Source organism: Arachis hypogaea, chromosome 7 (assembly GCF_003086295.3).
Source record: "Arachis hypogaea cultivar Tifrunner chromosome 7, arahy.Tifrunner.gnm2.J5K5, whole genome shotgun sequence".
Lineage (NCBI taxonomy): Eukaryota > Viridiplantae > Streptophyta > Magnoliopsida > Fabales > Fabaceae > Arachis > Arachis hypogaea.
The window spans coordinates 60656403-60675637 of NC_092042.1; the positions used below are offsets into that span (position 1 = coordinate 60656403).

The 19235-nt window shown below is 40.3% G+C and overlaps 1 non-coding gene across 1 annotated transcript; it reads left to right on the forward strand.

The window, feature by feature from the left end:
* Positions 1-2006: 2006 nt before the first annotated feature.
* LOC112704648 (small nucleolar RNA R71) lies at positions 2007-2110 on the forward strand. Its single transcript, XR_003155263.1, has one exon. It is a non-coding gene; the product is annotated as a small nucleolar RNA R71 (small nucleolar RNA).
* The last annotated feature ends 17125 nt before the right edge of the window (positions 2111-19235 follow it).

A 19235-nucleotide genomic window follows, 5' to 3' on the forward strand; every position in this document is an offset into this window, starting at 1 on the left:
CGCCAGGTTGTTGCTTGTTTCTGGCGTTCAGTGCCAGAATGGTGCTCTGTTCTGGCGTTGAACGCCGGCCAGATGCACCTTACTGGCGTTGAACGCCAGTCTGCGCTACCTCCAGGGTGAAAAATTTTTTCTTCTGTTTTTGACTCTGTTTTTAATTTTTTTGATTTTTTTCGTGACTCCTCATGATCATGTACCTAATTAAACACAAAAATAACAAAGAAACAAAATAAAATAAAATTAGATAAATAAAATTGGGTTGCCTCCCAACAAGCGCTTCTTTAATGTCAATAGCTTGACATTGGCTCTGATGGAGCCACAAGGTGATCAGGTCAATGTTAGTGTAGTCCCAACACCAAACTTAGAGTTTGGATATGGGGTCTTAACACCAAACTTAGAGTTTGGTTGTGGCCTCACAACACCAAACTTAGAGTTTGACTGTGTGGGCTTTCCTTGACTCTGAACTGAGAGAAGCTCTTCATGCTTACTCTCTTTTGTCACAGAGGGATGGCCATGTGCCTTAAACACAAGGTAGTCCCCATTTAATTGAAGGACTAACTCCCCTCTGTTGACATCTATCACAGCTCCTGCTGTGGCTAGGAAAGGTCTTCCTAGGATGATGCATTCATCATCTTCCTTCCTAGTGTCTAGGATTATGAAATCAGCAGGGATGTAAAGGCCTTCAACCTTTACCAAAATGTCCTCTATTGTCCCATAAGCTTGTCTCAATGACTTATCTGCCAATTGTAATGAGAACAAGGCAGGTTGTACCTCAATGATCCCAGCTTCTCCATTACAGAGAGTGGCATAAGATTTATCCCTGACCCCAAATCACATAGAGCTTTTTCAAAGCTCATGGTGCCAATGGTACAAGGTATTAAGAACTTGCCAGGATCTTGTTTCTTTTGAGGTAGAGTTTTCTGAATCCAAGTATCTAGTTCACTAATGAGCAAGGGAGGTTCACTTTTCCAAGTCTCATTACCAAACAGCTTGGCATTCAGCTTCATGATAGCTCCTAAGTATTGAGCAACTTGCTCTCCAGTCACATCTTCATCCTCTTCAGAGGAAGAATGGTCTTCAGAGCTCATGAATGGCAGAAGGAGATTTAAGGGAATCTCTATGGTCTCTGTATGAGCCTCAGATTCCTTAGGATCCTTAATAGGAAACTCCTTCTTGCTTGAAGGACATCCCAGGAGGTCTTCCTCACTAGGATTTTCGTCCTCCTCCTCCCCTATGAATTCGGCCACTTTGATTAAATCAATGGCCTTGCACTCTCCTTTTGGATTTTCTTCTGTATTGCTTGGGAGAGTACTGGGAGGAGTTTCAATAACTTTCTTACTCAGCTGGCCCACTTGTGCTTCCAAATTTCTAATGGAAGATCTGGTTCATTCATGTAACTGAAAGTGGCCTTTGACAGATCAGAGACTATATTGGCTAAATTAGAGGTGTTTTGTGCAGAATTCTCTGTCTGTTGCTGAGAAGATGATGGATATGGCTTGCTATTGCCCAGCCTATTGCGTCCACCATTGTTAAAGCCTTGTTGAGGCTTTTGTTGATCCTTCCAGGAGAAATTTGGATGATTTCTCCATGATGGGTTATAAGTGTTTCCATAAGGTTCACCCATGTAATTAACCTCTGCCATGGCAGGGTTCTCAGGATCATAAGCTTCTTCAGAAGCTGCCTCTCTAGTACTGTTGGATGCATGTTGCAATCCATTCAGATTTTGAGAGATTATGTTGACCTGTTGAGTCAACATCTTGTTCTGAGCCAATATGGCATTCAGAGCATCAATTTCAAGAACTCCTTTCTTCTGAGGTATCCCACTATTCACGGAATTCCTCTCAGAGGTGTACATGAACTGGTTGTTTGCAACCATGTCAATGAGTTCTTGAGCCTCTTCAGGCGTTTTCTTCAGGTGAATAGATCCACCTGCAGAATGGTCCAATGACATTTTCGAAAATTCAGAGAGACCATAATAGAATATATCTAATAGGGTCCATTCTGAAAACATGTCAGATGGACATCCTTTGGTCAACTGCTTGTATCTTTCCCAAGCTTCATAGAGGGATTCACCATCTTTTTGTTTGAAGGTTTGAACATCCACTCTCAGCTTGCTCAGCTTTTGAGGAGGAAAGAATTTATCCAAGAAGGCAGTGACCAGCTTATCCCAGGAGTCCAGGCTATCCTTAGGTTGTGAATCCAACCATATTCTAGCTCTGTCTCTTACAGCAAAAGGGAAAAGCATGAGTCTGTAGACTTCAGGATCAACTCCATTCGTCTTTACAGTCTCACAGATCTGCAAGAACTCAGTTAAAAACTGATAAGGATCTTCAGATGGAAGTCCATAAAACTTGCAGTTTTGTTGCATCAAGGCAACTAGCTGAGGTTTCAGCTCAAAGTTATTGGCTCCAATGGCAGGAATGGAGATGCTTCTTCCATCAAACTTGGATGTTGGCTTTGTGAAGTCACCAAGCATTCTCCTTGCATTATTATTATTATTATTTTCGGCTGCCATCTCCTTCTCTTGTTCGAAAATTTCTGAAAGGTTATTTCTGGATTGTTGTAATTTAGCTTCTCTTAATTTTCTCTTCAGAGTCCTTTCAGGTTCTGGATCAACTTCAACAAGAGTGCCTTTTTCCCTGTTCCTGCTCATATGAAAGAGAAGAAAACAAGAAAAGAAAGAGGAATCCTCTATGTCACAATATAGAGATTCCTTTATGTTAGTAGAAAAAGAAAGGGGTAGAAGAATGAAGAAGAATTCGGATTTTTGGATGAGGAGAGGTGAAGAGAAGTGTTAGTAATTAAAATAATTAAATAGAAGAAGAGAGGAGAGGAGAAATTTCGAAAATAATTTTTGAAAAAGGGGTTAGTAATTTTCGAAAATCAAAGACAAAATATAATTTAAAATTAAAACTTAAAATAAAAAGAATTTTTGAAAAAGAGAGGGAGAATTTTCGAAAATTAGAGAGGAAAAAGTAGTTAGGTGGTTTTGAAAAAGATAAGAAACAAACAAAAAGTTAGTTAGTTGATTGAAAAAGATTTGAAATCAAATTTGAAAAAGATAAAAGGATAAGAAGTTAGATAAGATATTTTGAAATCAAATTTTGAAAAAGATAAAATTTTTGAAAAAGATAAGATAAAAATTTTAATAAAAAGATATTTTGAAAAAGATTTAATTTTAAAAATTACTTAACTAACAAGAAACTACAAGATAGGATTCTAAAATTTAAAGATTGAACCTTTCTTAACAAGAAAGTAACAAACTTCAAATTTTTGAACCAATCACATTAATTGTTAGCTTAATTTTCGAAAATTTGATAAAAAGATAAGAAAAAGATTTTGAAAATATTTTGAAAAATAATTTTTGAAATTTTCGAAAATTATATAAAAAAATGAAAAAGATATGATTTTTGAAAAAGATTTTGAAAAGATAAGATTTTTAAAATTGAAATTTTGACTTGACTTGTAAGAAACAACTAATTTTAAAAATTTTTGACCAAGTCAACCCAAAATTTCGAAATTTTGGAGGAAAATAAGGGAAAGATATTTTTTTGATTTTTGAATTTTGAATTATGAAAGAGAAAAACAACAAAAATACTCAATGCATGAAATTTTTAGATCAAAACAATGAATGCATACAAGAATGCTATGAATGTCAAGATGAACACCAAGAACACTTTGAAGATCATGATGAACATCAAGAACATAATTTTGAAAAATATTTGATGCAAAGAAAACATGCAAGACACCAAACTTAGAAATTTTTAATGCTTGGAAAATATGAATGCAAAAATGCACATGAAAAACAACAAAAGACACAAAACAAGAAATCATCAAGATCAAACAAGAAGACTTGTCAAGAAGAGCTTGAAGATCGTGAAGAACACTATGAATGCATGGGATTTTCGAAAAATGCAAGAAAATTTTTAAAGCATGCAATTGACACCAAACTTAAAAAATCAACACAAAACTTAAACAAGAAACACAAAATATTTTTGATTTTTATGATTTTCTAAATTTTTTTGTATTTTTATTAATTATTTTTTTTCGAAAACATTTTTGGAAAACGAAAAATAAAAGAAAAAATTTTTGAAAAAGATTTTTGAAAAGAAAGTTACCTAATCTGAGCAACAAGATGAACCGTCAGTTGTCCATACTCGAACAATCCCCGGCAACGGCGCCAAAAACTTGGTGGACGAAATTGTGATCACTATTCTTTGTACTTGTATGGATTTATTCAATAATTGTCTTTATTTGAATTCACAACTCCGTTCAACTAACCAGCAAGTGTACTGGGTCGTCCAAGTAATAAGCCTTACGTGAGTAAGGGTCGATCCCACAGAGATTGTTGGTATGAAGCAAGCTATGGTCACCTTGTAAATCTCAGTTAGGCAGATTAAAATGGTTTATGGGTTTTCGAAAATAGAAATAAGAGAATAGATTAATAAAAGGGATAGAAATACTTATGCAGATTCATTGGTGGGAATTTCAGATAAGCGAATGGAGATGCTGTATGGCTCAAGGACGCCTGCTATTCTCCTGCTTCAACTCAATCCTTCTTACTCCTTTCCATGGCAAGCTGTGTATAGGGGTTCACCATCAGCGGTGGCTACTTTCAATCCTCTCGGGAAAATGATCCTATGCGGCTGTCACTCGCACGGCTAATCGTCTGGAGGCATCACCCATGGTTGATGGCTACATCCCATCCTCGCAGTGAAAACTAATGCTCACACACTCTGTCACAGTACGGCTAATCACTGGTTGGTTCCCGCTCCTACTGGAATAGAATCCCTTGATTCTTTTGCGTCTGTCACTAACGCCCAGCACTTGCAAGTTTGAAGCACGTCACAGTCATTCATTACCGGAATCCTACTCGGAATACCACAGACAAGGTTAGACTTTCCGGATTCCCAGGATCCTACTCGGAATACCACAGACAAGGTGAGACTTTCTGGATCCTCATAAATGCCGCCATCTATCTAGCTTATACCACGAAGATTCTGTGGGGAATCTAAGAGATACACATTCAAGCTCTGTTGCATGTAGAACGGAAGTGGTTGTCAATCACGTGCGTTCATGAGTGAGAATGATAATGAGGGTTACTTATCATCACATTCATCATGTTCTTGGGTACGAATGAATATCTTGGAATAAGAATAAGAGAGATTTGAATAAAAGAAAATAGAATTGCATTAATACTTGAGGTACAGCAGAGCTCCACACCCTTAATCTATGGTGTGCAGAAACTCCACCGTTGAAAATACATAAGTGAAAGAGGTTCAGGCATGGCCGAATGGCCAGCCCTCTCCATGATCAAGTGACCAAATGATCAAGAGATTAAACTGTCAAAAGATGTCTAATACAATAGATAAATGCCCTATATATACTAGACTAGCTCCTAGGGTTTACATGAGTAAGTAATTGATGCATAAATTCACTTCCGGGGCCCACTTGGTGTATGCTTGGGCTGAGCTTGATCAATCCACGAGCTAAGGCTTCTCTTGAAGTTGAACTTCGAGTTATGACGTGTTTTGGGCGTTCAACTCCGGATCATGACGTTTTTCTGGCGTTTAACTCCAGACAGCAGCATGAACTTGGTGTTCAACGCCAAGTTACGTCGTCATTCTTCGAATAAAGTATGGACTATTATATATTGCTGGAAAGCCCTGGATGTCTACTTTCCAACGCTATTGAGAGCGCGCCAATTGGAATTCGGTAGCTCCAGAAAATCCATTTTGAGTGCAGGGAGGTCAGATTCCAACAGCATCAGCAGTCCTTTTGTCAGCCTTCTTCAGAGTTTTGCTCAAATCCCTCAATTTCAGCCAGAATTTATCTGAAATCACAGAAAAACACACAAACTCATAGTAAAGTCCAGAAATGTGAATTTAACATAAAAACTAATGAAAACATCCCTAAAAGTAGCTTGAACTCACTAAAAACTATATAAAAACAATGCCAAAAAGCGTATAAATTATCCGCTCATCATCAGGCAAACTCAATTGGATATGGTGATGAACGAAATAAACATAAAGATAAAGATAGAGGTACTTATGTAATTCATTGGTAGGAACTTCAGATAAGCGCATGAAGATGCCTTCCCTTCCGTCTCTCTGCTTTCCTACTGTCTTCATCCAATCCTTCTTACTCCTTTCCATGGCAAGCTTATGTAGGGTTTCACCGTTGTCAGTGGCTACCTCCCATCCTCTCAGTGAAAATGTTCCTATGCTCTGTCACAGCATGGCTAATCATCTGTCGGTTCTCGGTCAGGTCGGAATAGAATCCACGATTCTTTTGCGTCTGTCACTAACGCCCCGCCTGCTAGGAGTTTGAAGCACGTCACAGTCATTCAATCATTAAATCCTACTCAGAATACCACAGATAAGGTTAGACCTTCCGGATTCTCTTGAATGCCGCCATCAGTTCTAGCCTATACCACGAAGACTCTGATCTCACGGAATGGTTGGCTCGGTTGTCAGGCGAGCACTCGGTTGTCAGGCGATCAACCATGCATCGTGCAATCAGGAATCCAAGAGATATTCACCCAATCGAAGGTAGAACGGAGGTGGTTGTCAGTCACACGTTCATAAGTGAGAATGATGATGAGTGTCACGGATCATCACATTCATCAAGTTGAAGAACAAGTGATATCTTAGAACAAGAACAAGCGGAATTGAATGGAAGAACAATAGTAATTGCATTAATACTCGAGGTACAGCAGAGCTCCACACCTTAATCTATGGTGTGTAGAAGCTCCACCGTTGAAAATACATAAGAACAAGGTCTAGGCATGGCCGTGAGGCCAGCCTCCCAATGATCTAAGAACTAGACATCCAAAGATGATCTAGAGATCTCAAGTGATCAAAAGATCTTTTATACAATAGTAAAAGGTCCTACTTATAGAAAACTAGTAGCCTAAGGTTTACAGAAATGAGTAAATGACATAAAAATCCACTTCTGGGCCCACTTGGTGTGTGCTTGGGCTGAGCAATGAAGCATTTTTGTGTAGAGACTCTTCTTGGAGTTAAACGCCAGCTTTAGTGCCAGTTTGGGCGTTTAACTCCCATTTGGGTGCCAGTTCCGGCGTTTAACGCTGGAAATCTTGAAGGTGACTTTGAACGCCGGTTTGGGCCATCAAATCTTGGGCAAAGTATGGACTATCATATATTTCTGGAAAGCCCAGGATGTCTACTTTCCAACGCCGTTAAGAGCGCGCCAATTGGGCTTTTGTAGCTCCAGAAAATCCACTTCGAGTGCAGGGAAGTCAGAATCCAACAGCATCTGCAGTCCTTTTTAGTCTCTGAATCAGATTTTTGCTCAGGTCCCTCAATTTCAGCCAGAAAATACCTGAAATCACAGAAAAACACACAAACTCATAGTAAAGTCCAGAAAAGTGAATTTTAACTAAAAACTAATGAAAATATACTAAAAACTAACTAGATCATACTAAAAACATACTAAAAACAATGCCAAAAAGCGTACAAATTATCCGCTCATCAGTGGCTCCAGCGTTTTTCAGGCTGAAGGGCATCATTGTGTAGCAGTATGTCCCGTCTGGGGTGATGAATTCTGTTTTTTCTCGTCAGGTCGGTTCATCGGAATCTGGTTGTACCCGGAGTATGCGTCCATGAAACTGAGGTATCGATGGCCGGATGCGGCATCTACTAATCCGTCGATGTTTGGTAGTGGAAAAACGTCTTTTGGACAGACTTTGTTGAGGTCCGTGTAATCGATGCACATCTTCCACTTCCCGTTAGATTTCTTCACTAGTACGACATTGGCTAGCCAGGACGTGTAGGGGAGTTCCCTGATGAAGTTGGCTTCGAGTAGGGCTTTAACTTGCCTTTTGACCTCGGCGGCTCGGTCTGGTGACATCTTTCGTCTCCTTTGTGCTACTGGTTTGGCTTTGGGGTCCACGGCTAGTCGGTGGGACATTAGGTCGGGGTTTATTCCCGGCATGTCGGCTGGTGTAAATGCGAACAAATCTCTGTTTTATTTCAGGAATTGGGAAAGGTCTTCTTTAAGGTCATATGGGAGGTTCCTGTTAATGAAGGTGTATTCTTTTTTGGTCGGCCCTATTTGTAGTTTTTCCATGTCGCCTTCTGGCTCTAGCCTGGGTTGGCCGTCTTGTCGAGCATCCAGGTCGGCTAGGAATATTCCGGCCGCATCCCGAGATTTCTTTCGTAGAGCTAGGCTGGTGTTGTCGCACTCTGCTGCGACCTCCCGGTCTCCGTGGATAGGACCGATGGAGCCGTCTTCGGTTCCGAACTTCATGAGGAGGTATTTGGTAAAGATGACGGCGGAGAAGTCATTGATTATTTTTCTTCCGAGAATCACGTTGTAGGCGGTGGAGTCTTTTAGGACTTTGAATTCAGATAGGATTGTCTTCTTCTGGTTACTTGTCCCTATGGTGATGGAGAGGGTGATTGAGCCATCCGGTTTAAGAAAGTTGTCTCTGAGTCCGGTGATGCCGTTGCGGTGTGTTTGGAGGTTGTCGTTGTGGAGCTCGAGTTTGTCAAAAGCTCCTCAGAAGAGGATGTTTGAGTCTGCACCGGTATCCACCAGTATCCTTCGTACTAGTTCTGTTCCGATTCTTGCCGAGATGACGAAAGGGGCATCTTCAGCCGAGGTGCCGTGCTGGCAGTCCTCAGGTAGGAAGGTTATCATATTGGCGGCCACGGTGGTTGGAGTTTGGTTTCTGACGGCCATCACTTTGAGATCTTTTTTCAGTGTTGATTTTGACTTCCCCGATACGTCTTTGCCTGTGATGACGTTTACTATGATGGTTGGGTCTTCCTCTGGGCTTTCCCTAGGGGGTTGCTTTTGTGTTCTTGGGTTGCGCCCTTCTCTTTCTGATGACCTGTCTTTCTCCACACGTTTTGGTTCTCTGATGAATTTGGCGAACTCTGAGAGCTTGCCGTCTCGTATGGCTTGTTCGAGGACGTCTTTAAGGTCGAAACAGTCTTGTGTCCTGTGCCTGTGACCTCGGTGGTAGTCGCAGTAAATGGTTTTGTTGCCTTTCTTTGAGTTGTCGGGCTTTCGATATGATGCCTCGATCTGCTATTTGGTGGTATATCTCGGTAATTGGTGCTGTCAGGGGCGTGTAATTAGAGAATTTCTCGATTCTTGGTGGTCGGCTTGTGCTTGTCAGTTTGGGGTGGTCCCTTTGATTTTCTCTGGGTGGTGGGTTATGTCGTGGTGCCGTGTTGCCGTGTTGGGTGTGGTTGTGTTGCCGTTTGTTGGCAGTGACGACCTGGCTGACCTCCTCGTCGTTAATGTAATCTTTGGCGACGTTTTGGATCTCGTGCATGATCCAAACGAGTTTGGTGGTGAGGTGTTTGCGGAAGTATTCGTTCATGAGCCCGTTGGTTAAGCAAAGGCTTGTGACTGAATCCGTGAGCCCGTCAATTGTTAGACATTCGTCATTGAAGCAATCGAGGTATTTCCTTGTGGATTTGTCCTGTTTTTGTGTGACCCCTAGCAAGCTGATGGGGTGTTTAGCTTTAGTGATTCTGGTTATGAACTGGGCCATGAACTTTCGTGTGATGTCGTGGAAACCAGCTATGGATTCATTCGGGAGGCATTGAACCATTTGATTTCTGGCCCGGCTAGGGTTACCGGGAAGGCCCTGCATCGGACTACGTCGGCCACTCTTTCTAGGTTCATTCTGGCCTTGAAGGCCGTTAGATGTTCTTGGGGATCTTTGGTTCCGTCGTACTTCATGTCAGTGGGTGATAAACCTTTGGGGAGTTTTGCTTTCAAGATCCTTTCCGTGAACGGTGTGGCTCCCATTATCGTGTGGTCATTTCTTGTGCGCTTGGTCTCTCGGTGCCGCCGATCTTCGTCCGAGTCGTGCTGACGACTCAGATCTCGGGAAGCGCTGCAGTTGTGCCTTTTGCTGTATCGCCATTCTGGCGATTTTTCTCGCCTGTGGTCGCGCGAGGTATTGTGATCGTCTCTCTTGTCGTGTTGCCAAGTTGGCGATCTGCCGTGGCGAGATTTTGATCTGGAAGTTGCATGGCTTCTGTGTTCGTTATTGTATCTTTCCTTGGCGGTCAATCTGCCTTCGAGTTCCTGGACCCGGAGGCAGAGATCTTGGATGATTTGTGCCGCTTTGTCCCCTGTTTTCTTAGGGTGTTGCGGTTCCATGACGATGTGATCATTTTCCTTATTCTGTGTATGGTGGATGGTGCTTGCTATCCTTCCTTGGTTTGCGACCTCCTGGTGTTCTGGGGTCAGATTCCTTATTCGAGAGTCATCCCGGCTTGGGGAGGCTTCTTCAAGTACGTCCCCTATTCTGGTTTAGTCGGCGCAAGTTTTCCCATAGATGGCGCCAATGTACAGGATGTCTCTTATACAGATTAAGGGATAGATCAGGAACTTACGGGTCGAGGCAGATGCCGGATCGCTTGACTGGAGCAATGGGGGGAATTACCTGCAAAGGCACTCTGACGCTCAAGTCAGAATGGATCTGAGAGGTTTAAGGTGTGAGGAATGAATGAATACCTGGAGGGGCCTGGGTCCTCTATTTATAGGTGATGGTGGATGTCTTATCTTATCTTATTTGGTTAAGATAAGGGAGACGTTTGAATTCGAAAGTTGGTTGGGAACTCCTGTGGCCCGGTTTTCGACCTTCCAGAAGGTTTCGATGGGCCGGACCCGGGTGACCGGGTTTAAGGGTCGCCCCGGGCTGCGGGATCCGTGGGTCAGGTCTGTAACAATAACAATATTTAACAACAGTAAAAAATCACATAAATTAAAAAGGAGAGGCAATCTAACACACCAACATTTTTAACGTAGAAAACTTTCTTAATATGAGAAGTAAAATTTACGAGTCACCAAAACTGGAAAATAGATTTACTATGATGAAAAATAGGATATAAGAGAGTCACAAATTATTACATAAAACTTGCATACAACAAACCGAACAACCCAACTATCAAAGCTTACAAAACAAGAACAAAAAGATAAAAATATATACGACAAAACAGAACTACTATGCGTGGCTAACGTCTCTAGCTACAGAGATCAAATTGAAGATCTGAACAGTGAACATGACAAACCAGGAGTTGGAAACAAACTATCCAAATTTGAGCTCGATCCAATGGTTAACAAATTTACAGTGACCAATTTATATAGATAACTTTATATATATGCGAAAATAACTTTTTCTCTTATCTTCTCTTTAGTATTTGGTGTTCTGATACAAATGAGACCTCTCTCCTTCAACCCACACTCACCTCAATCACTTTAAGAAAACCATGGGTTTGGATACTAATATTTGGATTTTTTCTCCACGTAGAAAGGGAGTCCAAAAAACCCAATAAATCTCCCCCTTACGACCATATAGAGGTAACTGATGCGTGAGTATGTTGTACCCTTTTTCCACTTATTTTCTAGTTATTTTCAGTTAGAATTTATTAAGTTTAATATTATTTTAGTGCGAAAATCCTCTTTGAATTCTACTTTGAGTTGTTTTAGTATTTTTATGATTTTGGGTAAAATTCGTAGCAATTTGGTAAAGTTTTGAGCAAAAAGAAGAAGATTTGGAGCTACCCCTTTCAGCGCTAAACGCCAAGCTGGCATTTAGCGCTAGCAAGCCTTACAAAACAGCAACGCTCCTGCCCTCTTTGGGCATTAAACGCCCAACTGGCATTTAGCGCTAGGCAATCTGGAGTGAAGTCCATCAAGGAAGCATCTTCAAGTGGATTTAGCCTTTATTAGTTATCTTATCTTTTTTTTGTAATTTTTATTTACAAACAATATCTTTTAGTTTTAGGATTTATTATTTTATTTTATTTTCAAATCAAATTATGTTAGATATAAATGGGAAGACATTAACTCTTTAGGGGGACCTTCTCACTTCCGCACTTTCACACTTTTCAGAACCCTTGTTTTCTCTATAAGTCATGAGCCATTAAACCTCCTTGGTTAAGGCTAGGAGCTTTGTTTATTTTCATGGATTAAGACTATTGCTTTTTTATTTTAATAATGCATTGATTTAGTTTCAAGGATTGCTTTCATTCTTCATTTTATGTATCCGGGTTAAACAAGAGTATGACCCTTATTCTAGATGTGTTCTTGTGACCCTCGGGAGAGGTCTCTCACCTGAATACAGCTTGAAAGTAAATTTCTCCTAAATTATTAATTACTTGAACTAATCTGGATAGGTGACATATAATCTGTTTAGTCTTGGGTAATTAGGATTTTTGTGGCTATAAGCTAGATTTGAATTTAACCTTTTAATTGGAATCAAGTGACCAAGGGATTGACGGTTAATAAAGGTTAGAGGAGACTAAATCACTAAGGAATTAGGGTTTAGTAAATTACAGTTTGCCATGAAATAAATATTGCATGATTAAAATAGTTGGTAAGAAACCTTAATTCGAAAAAGTAAACATCTATGATACCTTAACTGTCTCACTCATTGATTTCTACACCAAACTCATTATTTGCTTTCTTTACTCTTTTTTATTGTTTAATGCTTTTAAAACCCACAAAACCAACTTTTTCGTTCGCCTGACTAAGCCAATCAGTTGACCATTGTTGCTCAGTTCTTCAGTCATCGTGGGATTGACCCTCACTTACCTGAGGTATTACTTGGATGATCCGATGCACTTGCTAGTTCAGTTATGGATATTCTCAAAATTCGCACCAAGTTTTTAGTTCCGTTGTCGGGGACTGATAGTGATTGAAAATTACCAATTGTCAGATTTCTTAGATTAGGTATTTTCTTAGTTTTGTTGTTTAATTTTCTTTAAATTTTTGAATTAAGTTTTGTTTATTTTTCCTTAATTTTCAATTTTAAGTTTGGTGTCCCGTTAGTGATTTTTCTTTTCTAAAATTTACAAAAATATTAGCATTCCCCATTTTTTAATTTTCAAAAATTTTGGGTTATTTTTCTTTCTTGTTTTTCAAAATTTCTAGATTAATTGCTTGCTTTGTTTTATTTTATTTCTCTTTACATAGGATACCTCACTGGGAGTTCTCTATCCTATGACATAGAGATTTTCACTTTTCTTTATTTTCTGTTTGTTTATGAGTAGGAATAAGGACAAAGAACCTCTTCTTGATTTTGATCCTGAACCTGAGAGAACCTTGAGGCGGCGTTTGCAATAAGCTAGAGCTTACAGAGCCGGTGAGAATCTCAATGATACTTTTGAGAAGGAAGCCATGGATCCCAACAATCCCAATAATGCTGTCAATGGTAATGGTGGGAATCCGAATGGTAATGAGCAAGCTAGAAGGACGCTGAGTTCCTACACTGCACCCACTCTTGACTTTTATGCGCGCATTATTTCATTACCTCCTATAGGTGCTAACAATTTTGAGCCGAAACCACAGTTGATCACTCTGGTGCAACAAAATTTTCAGTTTCATAGACTCTAACAAAAAGACCCGAATTTGTTTATTTCTAATTTTCTGCAGATCTGTGACAATGTAAAGACTAATAGAGTGAATCCTGATGTCTACAAGCTCATGCTCTTCCCATTTGCTGTGAGGGACAGAGCAAAACAATGGCTGGATACTCAGCCAAAAGAGAGCTTGGACACTTAGGACATGGTGGTCAATGAATTTCTGACCAAGTTTTTCCCACCTTAAAGGCTGACTAAGATAAGGGTGGATGATCAGACTTTCAGACAGAGAGATGGTGAGTCCCTTTATAAAGCTTGAAAAAGATACAAACAAATGATCAAGAAGTGTCCCCTAGACATGTTTTCAGACTGGACTAAGCTACAGATTTTCTATGATGGCCTCTTTGAGATGGCAAAAATGTCTCTGCATAACTCTGTAGAAGACTCCTTGCACATGAAGAAGACGCCTGAAAAGGCTAATAAGCTCATTGAGATAGTTGCTAACAACCAATATCTGTACTCTTCTAAGAGGATTCCTGTGAATCCTATGAAGAAAGGAGTTATGGAGGTGGACACTCTGAGTGTCATTCTAGCTCAAAACAAGATCATGCCACAACAAATCAGTATGATTTCTCAACACTTGAGTGGGATACAAGTCTCAGCTATTAATACTCAAGATAAATCTTATGACATGAGTGGAGATTTCAACCAAGAGGAAACTTATGGTTACGCTCAACTTACTCTTGAACAAGTCAATTACATGGGAAATTCCTCCAGTAATCCCAATAATGATCCTTATTCAAATACATTCAATTAGGGATGGAGGAATCACCCTAACTTTGGGTGGAGAGAGCAACCCCAAAAGCCCCAACAAAATTTCAACACCTTTCAGGGAGGTTTCAATCAAAACAAGTTCAATAATTTCAACAACCGTCAATTTTAACCTTCTCAACTACAACAGGCGTCTACTCAACCTCAGAATACTCTTGACTTGGCCTCTCTAATTGTAGAACTTTCCAAAAGCACCCATAGCTTTATGTAGAAGATTAGAGCTTCCATTTAGAACTTGGAAGTCCAGGTGGGTCAGTTGAGCAAGAGAATACATGAGAAACCTCCTAACACTCTTTCTGGTGACACAGAGGAAAATCCAAGAGAAGAGTGTAAGGCTCTCACAATGGCTAATGACTTCATGCTGAAGAAGGAGGCACAAGCTACCAAGGGTTCAGAGGAGAAAGAATGGCTAATGGCATTCATGAAAGGCTTGCTCTCTGAGAAGAAAGCCTTAAAGGGAGATGAAATAGTGGTATTGACCAAGGAATGAAGTGCCTTCATTCAGAGCAAGCTACGAAAGAAGATGCCAGATCCAAGGAGCTTTCAGATTCCTTGTACTATTGGGAATATCACTTTTGACAAAGCTCTTTGTGATATTGGCTCAAGTATCAATCTGAAGCCCTTTTCTGTAATGAAGAAGCTGTAAATTCAAGAGGCACAGTTTACAAGAATTACACTACAGATGGTAGATAAATTTCTGAGGCATGCACATGGGCTAGTGAAAAATGTTTTGGTCAAGGTTGGAGAGCTTTTTCTCCCTGCAGATTTTGTGGTACTTGATTTGGGAGAGGATGCAAATGACTCCATAATGCTGGGAAGACCATTCCTGGCTACTGAGAGAGCTCTAATTGATATTGAGAGAGGTGAATTGGTTCTGTGGCTGCGTGAGGACTACTTGGTATTCAAGGTTTTTAAACCTTCACCACTCTCTAGAGAAGGAGGTACTTGCATGTAGAGTTTATTGCTTAAGCTTCCTCCCTTGGTGGAAACCCATATAATTTTTCCTGACATCAAACCTAAGTTTGGTGTTGCGTATTCTTCATCCACTAAGGAGAAAGGAGGTCCCAAGAAGAAGGTACCCAAGGACTGGAGGAACAAGAAGATTCCCACTAAAGACTTCTCACCTAGGATGAAAATGATATTCACTAGAAGTCCAGTCCTACCTCATACAGTAAATAGGATCCTGTCTCTGGAGCATGATGAGTTAATCCATGAGAGCACGAAAAAGAGGTTCATAGTGAGGGGCAAGAATCTCAGCCCCTATGACCCTCCTCCTTAGAGGAGTTAACTGATGACAAGTCATCATATACCCATTTTTCAAGCTAATTTCACTTGTTTTATTAGTCTTTATGCACTTTCTTGCATCATAAGTAAGTGATTTGGAGTGAAAATGCATAACTTCTTTAAATCAAACAACCACCATGAAATTAATGTTAACTCATAAGGTTTAAGTTGAATTTAATTGATTTTTAATTGATTTATAAGCCTTGTGAATTTAGTGATACTTTGAGTGGTTATTTTGGTTTATTGTAGGTGAAGAAAAGAAGAAAAGAAGAAGCGTGACCTAAGAAAGTGTGGCCAAAGGAGAAAAAGGCGTGGCATATAAAGGAGGAGTCCAAGCATTGCCCTCCACAAGGGCACACTGCCCTCTAGGAGGGCAACATAAGGAAACAAGGCTTTAGAGGCAACTCTGCCCTGCCCACGACAAGGGCAGAGCACAAAATTGTGCCTTGGATCAAAGAAGAGAAAAACCTTGCCCTGCCCTCCACAAGGGCAGTATCGGGCCTTCATGGAAAATAAATCAAAGGAAAAAGCCTACCAATGCTTGCCACAAGAATCGAACACGGCACCATGAGGAAGCAAGGAATTAAGCCTCACTTTGGTACCAAGAGAACCAAGGAAAATAGGTAGCGTGTGCGTCGCCCAAGTCTCGAACACGGAGCTTCAGCCTTGGCACATTGCCCTGCCCTCCGCAAGGGCAGGGCAGCATTTTGTTGTGGCACGGCCAGCGCACCAAACTGGCGCACCAAGGCATCACTCGGCAGCACCAGCAGCACGCACAGGCACCAAACTGGCGCACCAAAAATTTCTGCCCTGCCCTCCGCGAGGGCAGGGCAGCATCCTGCGCACCAAACTCGCATCAAGGCCGCACGCATCAATTTTCTGCCCTGCCCTCCACAAGGGCAGGGCAGCCTCCTGGAAGCTAATTTTTCATGGGCTAAAATTGGATTAAAAATCCAATAAAATTCATTTCTTCACCAAATCAAAAGCCCATCCAAATCCCAAGATCCAAGAATAGAAAGTGTATAAATAGGAGATAGTTTGATGTAATTAGGACCGTTTTCCTTTACTTTTGAACTTTGATTTTTCTTTTGAGCTTTGAATCTTTATTTTTGGAACTTTTGAGATTTCAGAGAATTAGGGAGGGGAATTGATCTCTCTTCTTCCTCGTTCTTACTTGGGCATTTTTTATTTTTCTTGTTTTGAGTTTTGGGTGTGAAGAATTGAGGAAATTCTGTCTCAATCTCCATTCAAAATCTCTTTAATTCCTCTTCTGCATAATTAAGTTGAATTTCAATTCCTTTACTGCTTCTTCTTCAATTTCTTGTTAATTGCTTTGTTGGCTTGGATCTGGGAAGGTAATTGAGATCTAGACTTTGCTATCTAGTCTCTTGAGTCCTGAGATCCCATTTTCCTTGTTGGTTCTTCTGTGAACCTCTGCTTCAAGTTAATTCCCATTTCTGTTTGAATTCTAGTTGTTTTTAATTCAATTTCTGCTTATTTAATTGTTGCAATTTACTTTCCTTTGCTGAAATTCTAAATTCCCAATCCTCAACTCCCTTTTCCATTCAAGCAATTTATATTTCTTGCACTTTAAGTTACTGCAATTTATATTTCTTGCACTTTAAGTTTCAGTCATTTAATTTCTTGTCCTTTAAGATTCAGCATCTTTTACTTTCCTGTTCTTTAGTTTACTGCAATTCTCCCTTCCCCTTTACATTTCAAGCAAATTTAGTTTCTGTTAATGATAAACCACTCAACCAATACTTGATTCGCTTGACTAAATCAACCACTAAACTAAAATTGCTCAATCCTTCAATCCCTGTGGGATCGACCTCACTCATGTGAGTTATTATTACTTGATGCGACCTGGTACACTTGCCGGTGAGTTTTGTGTCGGATCATTTTTCACACATCAAGTTTTTGGCGCCGTTGCCAGGGATTGAAATAGATTGACAATGATTAAGTGAAGTGGAGATCTAGATCAAGCACTTTTTCTTTTCTGTTGTTTTTAATTTTGGCTAACACACTAACTGTTTGAATTTTTGCTTAAACTAACTAAAACTTCATTCTAGCTATAGATTGAAGTTTCACTGGTTTTCTGGATCTGTGTGTTTATTGTTGTGTGTTTGTATGTCAGGTACAGGAAGATCTTCCCCTATCCTCTCTGAAATTGACCAAAGAACTCTTCGAAGAATAGGAAGAGCTGAAAGAGGGAAGAACGTTGTTGGAGAGGAGGAATCTGAGGAGGAATTCCAAGAAATGGAAGGAGATCCATCAAATCTCAATCAACCAGGAAGAGGGGCCAACAATAACCCACAACAAAGAAGAGTCCTGGCTTCATACACATTTGCAAATGCTAGACACTGTGGAAGTAGCATTCTTACTCCTAATGTCAATGCAAACAATTTTGAACTAAAGCCACAACTCATCACTTTGGTTCAAAATAACTGTTCTTTTGGAGGAGGACCATTGGAGGACCCAAATCAACACCTATCTACCTTCTTGAGGATTTGTGATACTGTGAAAACCAATGGTGTGCCTCCTGACAGCTACAAGTTGTTGCTCTTTCCATTTTCTCTCAGAGACAAAGCCACTCAATGGCTAGAGACATTTCCAAAATAGAGCATCAACACTTGGGATGACTTGGTAAGCAAGTTTCTTGCCAAATTTTATCCCCCTCAAAGGATCATAAGATTGAAGACTGAGGTGCAGACATTCACTCAAATGGAGGCTGAAAATTTATATGAAGCATGGGAAAGATATAAGGCACTATTGAGGAAATGTCCACCAGAGATGTTCACTGAGTGGGACAAGCTGCAGAACTTCTATGAGGGACTCACTCTTAAGGCTCAAGAAGCACTTGATCATTCAGCTGGAGGCTCTTTACAACTCATGAAAACTACAGAGGAAGCTCAAAACCTCATTGATATGGTGGCTAACAACCAATATTTCTTTGCTCATCAAAGACAACGCCAACCATCACAAAGAAGAGGAGTAATGGAGTTGGAAGGAGTTGATTCAATTCTAGCTCAGAACAAGATAATGCAGCAGCAGATTCAACAACAGTTTGAGCAAATGGCCAAAAGGATTGATGGCCTGCAAGTTGCATTAGTGAGTGCCACAAGCCAACCATCAACTGCTTGGGGGCAAAATGAAGAAATTCAAGAGGAGCAATAGCAAGAGCAAGTCCAATACATGCACAACCAAAATCCTGGAACTAATGAAGTCTATGGAGATACTTACAATCCTTCTTGGAAGAACCATCCCAACCTCAGATGGGGAGACAACCACAATTAAAGCCAACAGTCATGGCAAAGGAACTCAACTCAAAACAATTGGAAAAACACAACCAATAACCAGCCAACCACTAACCAAAACACATACAGAAAACCACAAAACACTTACCCCAACTCTAACCATTATCCACCCAATAACCACCCAACTAATCAAAACACCTATCATCATCCATCAACACCCCAAAACCAACCAATTTCACAAGAATCCCAGAGGATCACTAATCTAGAGCTGCTCATGGAGAAAATGATGAAGAACCAAGAATTGACAACAAAGAACCAAGAAGCTTCCATGAAGAACTTAGAGAGGCAGATTGGGCAAATCTCCAAACAAATTTCTGTTGAAAAACCATCAAGCTCACTACCAAGTGACACCATTCCTAACCCAAAAGAAGAATGCAAAGTTGTGCAATTAAGGAGTGGAAAGACATTGGTGGATAGCAACCAAGGAGTAACCAAGAAACTTATGGAGAATGAC